General features: G+C 43.0%; 1 non-coding gene and 1 pseudogene across 1 annotated transcript; both read right to left on the reverse strand.

The window, feature by feature from the left end:
- Positions 1-946: 946 nt before the first annotated feature.
- On the reverse strand, positions 947-1,019 carry TRNAV-CAC (transfer RNA valine (anticodon CAC)). The gene has a single exon. It is a non-coding gene; the product is annotated as a tRNA-Val (tRNA).
- Positions 1,020-1,984: 965 nt separating this feature from the next.
- Positions 1,985-4,654, reverse strand: LOC143668958 (nucleolar and coiled-body phosphoprotein 1 pseudogene; annotated as a pseudogene).
- Positions 4,655-9,137: the final 4,483 nt, after the last annotated feature.

A 9,137-nucleotide genomic window follows, 5' to 3' on the forward strand; every position in this document is an offset into this window, starting at 1 on the left:
CCTGACGCCATCTTAGGTACTAACTCAAGTTAAGTTTCTAGTTCCTCACTTCAGCTCTGCCCTTCCCCGAAATCAGCTGACCAGCCTTGGCTATTCTGCCTTTCCTAACTTACTCTCTGCCAACGCCCGATACAAGTCACCTCCCCTTTCTGGCTGCATAAATACCTGGATTCGCCCTCAATAAAGGAGACTTGATCAGAATCCTGTCTTGTCTCCGTTCTTTGTGTCTCTTGTCCCCTCAATTCTCACTCCCTCCCCCAGGTCCAGGTTCATCTGTCCCGCGGGTCGGGTCACGTATGCGTATAATTATTTAATATACATTATATTATTGCTTGTTTTGTTCTGGTATTGCTGAGTCCCAGGTTGGCTCTCTAAAAAGTTGGTCATCCTAACACACTCTCTCTCCAGTGCTGAAAATCCAACAAGTAGCACAGATGCCCGCAAAGGTCGTCGAGCGAGCTTGCTCCATCCCAGCTGCGGAACAGCTGGCCTCGGTTCCCTCGCCGAGCGGTGTCGGCCCGCCCCGCCTGGAATAAGCCGAACAGCCGGGTGAAGCCTCCGGCTCCCGGAGGGTAATGCGGTTACCGGAATCGCTGGCCTGGTCCCGCTGCCCGCGGTGCGCCCGATCCAGGCGCCGCACATCCACCGCCACCGCCCTCAGGGCCCGGCGCCTACGACACTCCCTTCCACCCTGCACTGGGTCAGCAGATTTTGGTTGAAAACATTTATCTCGGTGGCGGCTGGTGGCCGGCCTCAGACGGGAGCGCTACACCGCGTCGCCCGCGCCCCCGTGGGCGAATAAACGACCTCCACGCTGTGCCTGCGTTGTTCTCACGTTTGAAAATATAACCGGGTTGAAAAATCTCCGGAGTTAAAACATACATATTAGGAAAAAAAAAAAAAAAAAGGATATAGGAAAAAAAAAAAAGAAAAGGGTACCAAAGCCTGTTTCCGCCCGGTTTCGAACCGGGGACCTTTCGCGTGTGAGGCGAACGTGATAACCACTACACTACGGAAACACCTGCGTAAATAGACTTCCATGTCCATTATGAGATGAATCCTGCACAGATCTCCAGGAATAAGATTGTCTTTATATGAAACGTTCACGGCCACGGGTGTTTCGCCCTTTCTTTACTATTTATGAAAACAAAAAGTCAATTAAAAAGTTACTGTTAATTAGGAAAGGCTTCGGTTAAAGCCCCGATTCTATTGTTTTGTTTTGTTCTTTTCTTTTTTTTGCTTTAAAAAAAAGCTATTTATTGCGAACATTATATAATAATGATAAAATTATTAAAAAAATTTCTGACTGACCTAAGCATTCACACCACAACAAATTTTGTCTGTAACAAAACAGTAAATTTTATCCCAGAAAGTAAGTAGGTCCACACTGCCTGAAAGCGTCAATCCCAGGTCTAATGAATAAAGTACAAAATACATAAGGCATGTTTAACAGACATGTATGTATACATTAACCGTTCTTTAACTTTCTCACACCTGGACTTTGAGGAGGGGTAGGAGAGAGGAAAAGTGAACCACCTGTGAATTCTCCTCCAAGTAAATTATAAAAATTCACACATGATCTTTATTATGTCTTGGACAGTAGTTAAGATTTTATCTGTGGGAACCTGCCTCTGAAAATTACAACAAAAAATCAATAGGAAAGTAATACAAAATATACAAATTGCTCAGTATGAAGACTTCCACACAACAGGGAGAAGGGAATGACAACTAAAGTAAATTTTCTTTTAAAATGGTACGCCCTTTAGCTTTTCCTTGCTACACAATACTAAAAAACAAATCTCTACAAAACTGGGATCACAGAAAAGGACCAGTGAGGATGTTAAGTTGCAAAGTCTTAGGATCTACACTTAAACTGCTGCCCATCAACCAGACCTTCCCTAAGAGAGTTGAGGGTTCTTAGGTCAACTGGGGAAAGTGAGTGGTCTCACATCATCAGCCCTGCTTCACCACGGATGGTCCCAGGTCACTCGTTACCAAACTTAATGGAACTGACCTGGTTGGAAATGGAGCCTGCTACAGGAGCTGCCCCGCTTCTTCTTGGTCTTCTCTTGCCAAAGTATTTGCCTCTGGTAAACTTCAGAACCTCACTGGCTCGTTCCCCCCAATCTCCAGCTGCACCTGGCTTGGGATCAAAGGAGTTGCCTGCCACTTGTTCATCCACCTCAATTTCCTCCTCCCTGACCCTTCGGAATGGGGATGATGCCCTTTTCTCTATTTTTTTCCTTTCAGGAAATGTGCTCGGGGTCTGGAGCTTCAGCCTTTTTACTTTAGGAGTCTCTGCCTCCTTGGTAGCTTCATTCTGCTTCCATTTTTTTCCTGGCATGGTAACTGCCACTGTCACCTTTTTTTTTTTTCCTCCTATCTGTTGCCCCTGACTGCTCTTCCATTATGGGCAGTCAGTACAGAAGTGCCATGGGCCTTGGGTGCTTGTGGCTTTGGAGTACCCTTGCCCTTAGGCTTCTCTTCCTTCTCCTCCACACTGGAGTCAACAGAGGGAGAACCACTGTGGCCCTCAGCCTTCATTTTCTTTTTGGAAGCAAACCAGGAAGGGGCTACAGCTCCTGCTACCTCCTGTGGCTTCTTTTTAATTGGGAGTTAAGATGCCTTTTCTTCTTCGTCCTCCTCCTCACTGCTGGAGCTGGCTGAATCAGAGCCACTGCCCCTGCACCATGAGGGCGTTGTTTGGCAGGTAGAGATGCAGCTGCTTTGGCTGTCTGTGGTGACTTCAGTCTAAGGAGCATACATGGCTGTTCTCAACCAGGATGAAGAACAGCTGAACACAGCACATTGTGTTCTGCCAGATGGTGGCAAACCGTCAAAAGTCCTGTTCTGAGACGCTGGGAGAGAACAGTCAACGCACTGGGCTGTGTCCTCAGACCATTCTTTCCCCATAAGAGTTATAAATAAAGATTAAACACTAAGCAAGAAATATGCATTGTGTTAAGAAGAACAAAAAATAATCATGCATGCACTTTCTGTTATGATTCATGAATAAAAGCTGAGTGGAAAAATAAGACAGGGTCTTTGACTGCTCAGGTCATTGACCCCTGTCCCCACTCTTATTTTCCTTCTGTTTCTTGTCATTCTTTTGTGACCCCGCCTTCACCTTCATTACAGGTTTGAGCGCAACAGCTGCCACCTTAGACTTAGGTGTGGCCACAATCTTTGTCATTTTCTCCTCCTTCTCCTCACTAGAACTGCTCTTTTCCTCGCTGGAGGTGCTATCAGCCTTTCTCATGAGAGGCTTCCAAACACTGCTGGCAAGTGACTTGGGAATTGCAGCTGGTTTAGCTGCAGGCTGTTTGGTGGTGGCGGTTGCTTTCCTTGAGGGATTCTTGGTGGTGCTGGCTGGCTTGGCAGAAGCTTCATCCTCAGAGCTATCAGAGGCTGAGCTGTCTGAGGAGCCTTCTCCTGCCTTCTCTGTTGGAGCTGGTTTAGTGGTTGCTTTAGAGATGACTGCCTTAGCTGGGGTGTTCTTTTCTTCCTCAGAACTTGAATGAGACTCATCGCTGCTCCCCTGACTGTTTTTCTCTGGCTGTTTCTTTGCAGTTTTCTTGGGGGTCTGGGTCCCCAGGGACTTCTTCAATGGGGGAACAGAAGGTAGGGGGACTGAACTGTAAGGACCTGGTTTATTCCTAACGGATTTTTCCGTTCTTCTTCTTCACTGGAGGAGTCCTCACTGCTAGAACGCTAATGCGTAGGGGCAGCAGCTGCCTTCATGGGGGCCTTGGCCACAACTTGCTTTTTAAGTACAGTCTTCTTCTCCTCCTCTGAGTCATTGCTGCTGCTGCTGCTGCTGCCGCTAGCTGCTTGGCCATTTGCTACTTTAAGTGCTGTGCGAGCTTGTGTGTCTGGTTTGCCTGAACCTTTTACCTGTGCTTTGGGAGCCACAGGTGCTGTCTTTGGCTTCTGATTCTTTGGTGCCTCTTCCTTTGAGCTTGAGTCAGAATCAGATTCAGAGCTTTTAGACTCTTGGGAGGAGTGTTAGCTACCTTGGCTTGGGGCTTAACTTCCTTCAAAGACAGGGTTTTTCCTTTTCTCCTCCTCCTCTTCATCATAACTGGATTCTTCATGGCTGCTACTCTCTGATGCTTTGGCCACAGCCTTTCCAGGATGCTGAGACAGTATGGCCTGCTTAGCAGATACAGTACCCTTCTTAGCTAGAGGCTCTTGGGCTTTTTCCTCCTCACCGCTGTCCTCACTGCTGTCACTGGATGAAGTCTCCTTAGCCTTCTTAGTCACCGGTCCATTTACCTATAAATTTCACTTTGGGGCCTTGGCAGACTTGAGTCAGAAGCTATATATCCAAAAGGGAAGAGGCATTGGCATCCTGCTGGGTTATGCTGTCACCTTGGCAAACTTGTTGCCCTCTCTGAGAGCTGGTTATCGCGCAGAAAGCTGAGCAGAAGGGATACAGATGGCTGGAAACCACAGGTCCAAGTCAATGTCTGCCATCCTCCAGGATACACGCGTCACTACCATCGTGGACGCTAGGAGGTAGGCAGGCGCCCTGCAGCGTCACTGCGGGGACCAGACGCACACCGGAAACTGTGGGATTCCGCAGAGCGGGCCCCGCCTCCGTGTCGGAGGCAAGGTCTAGGCAGAAGCTGTAAACTCCTCCCAGTCCTGCCATTTTGGCAAGCGCCAATTCTTTGAAAAAAAAGCAAAACATTTATATTGTGAAATAAAGCATATATACAAAAAAAAAAAGATAAATTTCAAAGCACATTGTAACAAGTAGTTATAGAATAGATTTCAGTGCATGCTATAGGTTACAGTTTCACAATTTTAGGTTTTTCCTTCTAGCTGTTCCAAGACACTGGAGACTAAAAAGAAATATCAATATAATGACAGTAGTCATACTCGTTTGTTAAATCCTAACTTCTCTGTTACAACGCCTCCTTCCCTTTGATCCTTCTCCCAATCTTTAAGGTTATTTGGGCGATACCCATTCTAACTTCATGTTGGAAAGGGATGTCAGAATTGTGGGATGGGGATGCAACTGGTTGATACTATTGGAGAGACTGGTAATTGCATTTCTGGACTTTGCTGGCCTAGGAACCATCTAAAATAAATTTGGTGTGTGAAACCTTTATAGCATCTCAGATAAAGTCCTAGGTATTCTTTAGGTTTTACAGGAAAACTGTTGCTTGGGGCTTAACATACCATGGCAATCAGCAATATCTAGTAGAAGCTTGCATAAGAGTAGCCACCAGAATAGCCTCCTGACTCTGTTTGAAGTCTCTTAGCCACTGATACCTTATTTTGTTACATTTTCCCCCCTTTTTGGTCAAGAAGGCAATGTTGATTTAAATCATGTCCCACTTTGCCAGGGAGACTTTCACCCCTAGAAGCCATGTCTCACAAAGGGGAGAAAGTAATGATTTTACTTGTAGAGTTTCTTAGAGAGGCCACATCTGAGCAACAAAAGAGGTTTTCTGGAAGTAACTGTTAGGCATAACTATAAGTAGTTTAGCTTCTCTGCTACAGAGATAAGTTCCATAAGAGCAAACCTCAAGATCATGGTCTTGATGGCCCCAATTATCAGACCTAGAAACCTAAGACAGCATCTTGGGGAATACTGTATGATTTCAAGACTTCCCTGATGCTGTCTAGGCCTGTTTTTCTGTCCATGCAACACATACCTCATAGGCATCTTTTGGTAACAGAAAATGTCTCTTTAGGAACCAGTGACCTGAATTCAGGAGAAGGTCAGAGGCCAATTGGCACTTTCTGCCACTGTCTCACTTGTCACTTCCTTTTGCAATCAATTGACTACACATTGTCTAACAGTGAAGCTTCTAGGAAGTACAGGTGGGGGGGTTCAAATGAAAACTTTAGGGAGGGCAGATGAAACTTTTACAGAGCACCACTATCTCTGAAACAGAATGCAAATACAAAAAGATACAGTCTTTGCCTTCAAGGAACTCAGTCCAGTAATGTCGTCCTCATAGAATTATGGTGGTAGCTTTTTTCTGTTGTTTTATAGCTCAAAGATATAGCTGATACAGACAATAATCAAGACAAAAATCTTAGGTCATCACACTCATGTATTTTTCATGTTATTTTCTCACATCACGCTCATGTATTTCATGTTATTTTCAACAGAGTTGCACTATAAGCATAATAATTAAAACAAAATCATTTTTATATAAGGAATGTTTGTCACCCTAATTAACGATATTTGGCAACAGAGGATCACTGGCCACAGTTACTCCAAATGAGATTTAACCTGAGAATGTAGCTTTCTAAGTTTATTGTTAAAAAGCACACTGGAGGGAGAGGAGGGAATTTCCGACAGTGGCAGGGATTGGGTCCAACCAAACACCAATAGGGAAATTAATAAAGGAGCCACAGGGTCACCACGCGCGGCCCCCCAAACAAACTGAGAGAATTGGATCGGAAATCCCCAGGCCGAGGAGAACGGTGACCGGGGGGGATCCCTTCCAAACACGTGAGACAAACGTGTACCACGAGCGCCACCTACTGGGCAGGATAAGAAAAACAGAACCCAGAGATTTCACAGAAAAATCTTACAATCTTGTTGGGTCCGACACCCAGGGAAATCAGACTAAAGGCCCAGACGCCAGCAGCAGAAGATAACGGTCCACGTTCAGAAGATTGAGAATATGGCCCAGTCAAAGGAACAAACCAATAGTTCAAATGAGATACAAGAGCTGAGACAACTAATGCTGAATATACAAACAGAAATGGAAAACCTCTTCAAAAAGGAAATCGAGAAATTGAGGGAGGACATGAAGAAGACATGGGCTGAACAAAAAGAAGAAATAGAAAAACTGAAAAAACAAATCACAGAACTTATGGAAGTGAAGGATAAAGTAGAAAAGATGGAAAAAACAATGGATACCTACAATGATAGATTTAAAGAGACAGAAGATAGAATTAGTGATTTGGAGGATGGAACATCTGAATTCCAAAAAGAAACAGAAACTATCGGGAAAAGAATGGAAAAATTTGAACAGGGTATCAGGGAACTCAAGGACAATACGAATCGCACAAATATACGTGTTGTGGGTGTCCCAGAAGGAGAAGAGGAGGGAAAAGGAGGAGAAAAACTAATGGAAGAAATTATCACTGAAAATTTCCCAACTCTTATGAAAGACCGAAAATTACAGATCCAAGAAGTGCAGCGCACCCCAAAGAGATTAGACCCAAATAGGCGTTCTCCAAGACACTTACTAGTTAGAATGTCAGAGGTCAAAAGAAAGAGAGGATCTTGAAAGCAGCAAGAGAAAAACAATCCATCACATACAAGGGAAACCCAGTAAGACTATGTGTAGATTTCTCAGCAGAAACCATGGAAGCTAGAAGACAGTGGGATGATATATTTAAATTACTAAAAGAGAAAAACTGCCAACCAAGACTCCAATATCCAGCAAAATTATCCTTCAAAAATGAGGGAGAAATTAAAACATTCTCAGACAAAAAGTCACTGAGAGAATTTGTGACCAAGAGACCAGCTCTGCAAGAAATACTAAAGGGAGCACTAAAGTCAGATACAAAAAGACAGAAGAGAGAGGTATGGAGAAGAGTGTAGAAAGAAGGAAAATCAGATATGATATATATATATAATACAAAAGGCAAAATGTTAGAGGAAAATATTATCCAAACAGTAATAACACTAAATGTTAATGGACTGAATTCCCCAATCAAAAGACATAGATTGGCAGAATGGATTAAAAAACAGGATCCTTCTATATGCTGTCTACAGGAAACACATCTTAGACCCAAAGATAAACATAGGTTGAAAGTGAAAGGTTGGGAAAAGATATTTCATGCAAATAACAACCAGAAAAGAGCAGGAGTGCCTATACTAATATCCAACAAATTAGACTTCAAATGTAAAACAGTTAAAAGAGACAAAGAAGGACACTATATATTAATAAAAGGAACAATTAAACAAGAAGACATAACAATCATAAATATTTACGCACCGAACCAGAATGCCCCAAAATACGTGAGGAATACACTGCAAACACTGAAAAGGGAAATAGACACATATACCATAATAGTTGGAGACTTCAATTCACCACTCTCATCAATGGACAGAACATCTAGAGAGAGGATCAATAAAGAAATAGAGAATCTGAATATTACTATAAAGGAGCTAGACTTAACAGACATTTATAGGACATTACATCCCACAACAGCAGGATACACCTTTTTCTCAAGTGCTCATGGATCATTCTCAAAGATAGATGATATGCTGGGTCACAAAGCAAGTCTTAACAAATTTAAAAAGATTGAAATCATACACAACACTTTCTCGGATCATAAAGGAATGAAGTTAGAAATCAATAATAGGCGGAGTGCCAGAAAATTCACAAATACGTGGAGGCTCAACAATACACTCTTAAACAACGACTGGGTCAAAGAAGAAATTGCTAGAGAAATTAGCAAATACCTCGAGGCGAATGAAAATGAAAACACAACATTTCAAAACTTATGGGACGCAGCAAAGGCAGTGTTAAGAGAGAAATTTATTGCCCTAAATGACTATATCAGAAAAGAAGAAAAGGCAAAAACGCAGGAATTAACTGTCCACTTGGAAGAACTGGAGAAAGAACAGCAAACTAATCCCAAAGCAAGCAAAAGGAAAGAAATAACAAAGATCAGAGCAGAAATAAATGAAATTGAAAACAGGAAAACAATCGAGAAAATCAATAAGACCAGAAGTTGGTTCTATGAGAAAATCAATAAGATTGATGGGCCCTTAGCAAGATTGACAAAAAGAAGAAGAGAGAGGATGCAAATAAATAAGATCAGAAATGGAAGAGGAGACATAACCACTGACCTCACAGAAATAAAGGAGGTAATAACAGGATACTATGAACAACTTTACGCTAATAAATACAACAATTTAGATGAAATGGACGGGTTCCTGGAAAGACATGAACAACCAACTTTGACTCAAGAAGACATAGATGACCTCAACAAACCAATCACAAGTAAAGAGATTGAATTAGTCATTCAAAAGCTTCCTAAAAAGAAAAGTCCAGGACCAGACGGCTTCACATGTGAATTCTATCAAACATTCCAGAAGGAATTAGTGCCAACTCTCCTCAAACTCTTCGAAAAAATCGAAGCGGAAGGAA

Source organism: Tamandua tetradactyla, chromosome 25, assembly GCF_023851605.1.
Source record: "Tamandua tetradactyla isolate mTamTet1 chromosome 25, mTamTet1.pri, whole genome shotgun sequence".
Lineage (NCBI taxonomy): Eukaryota > Metazoa > Chordata > Mammalia > Pilosa > Myrmecophagidae > Tamandua > Tamandua tetradactyla.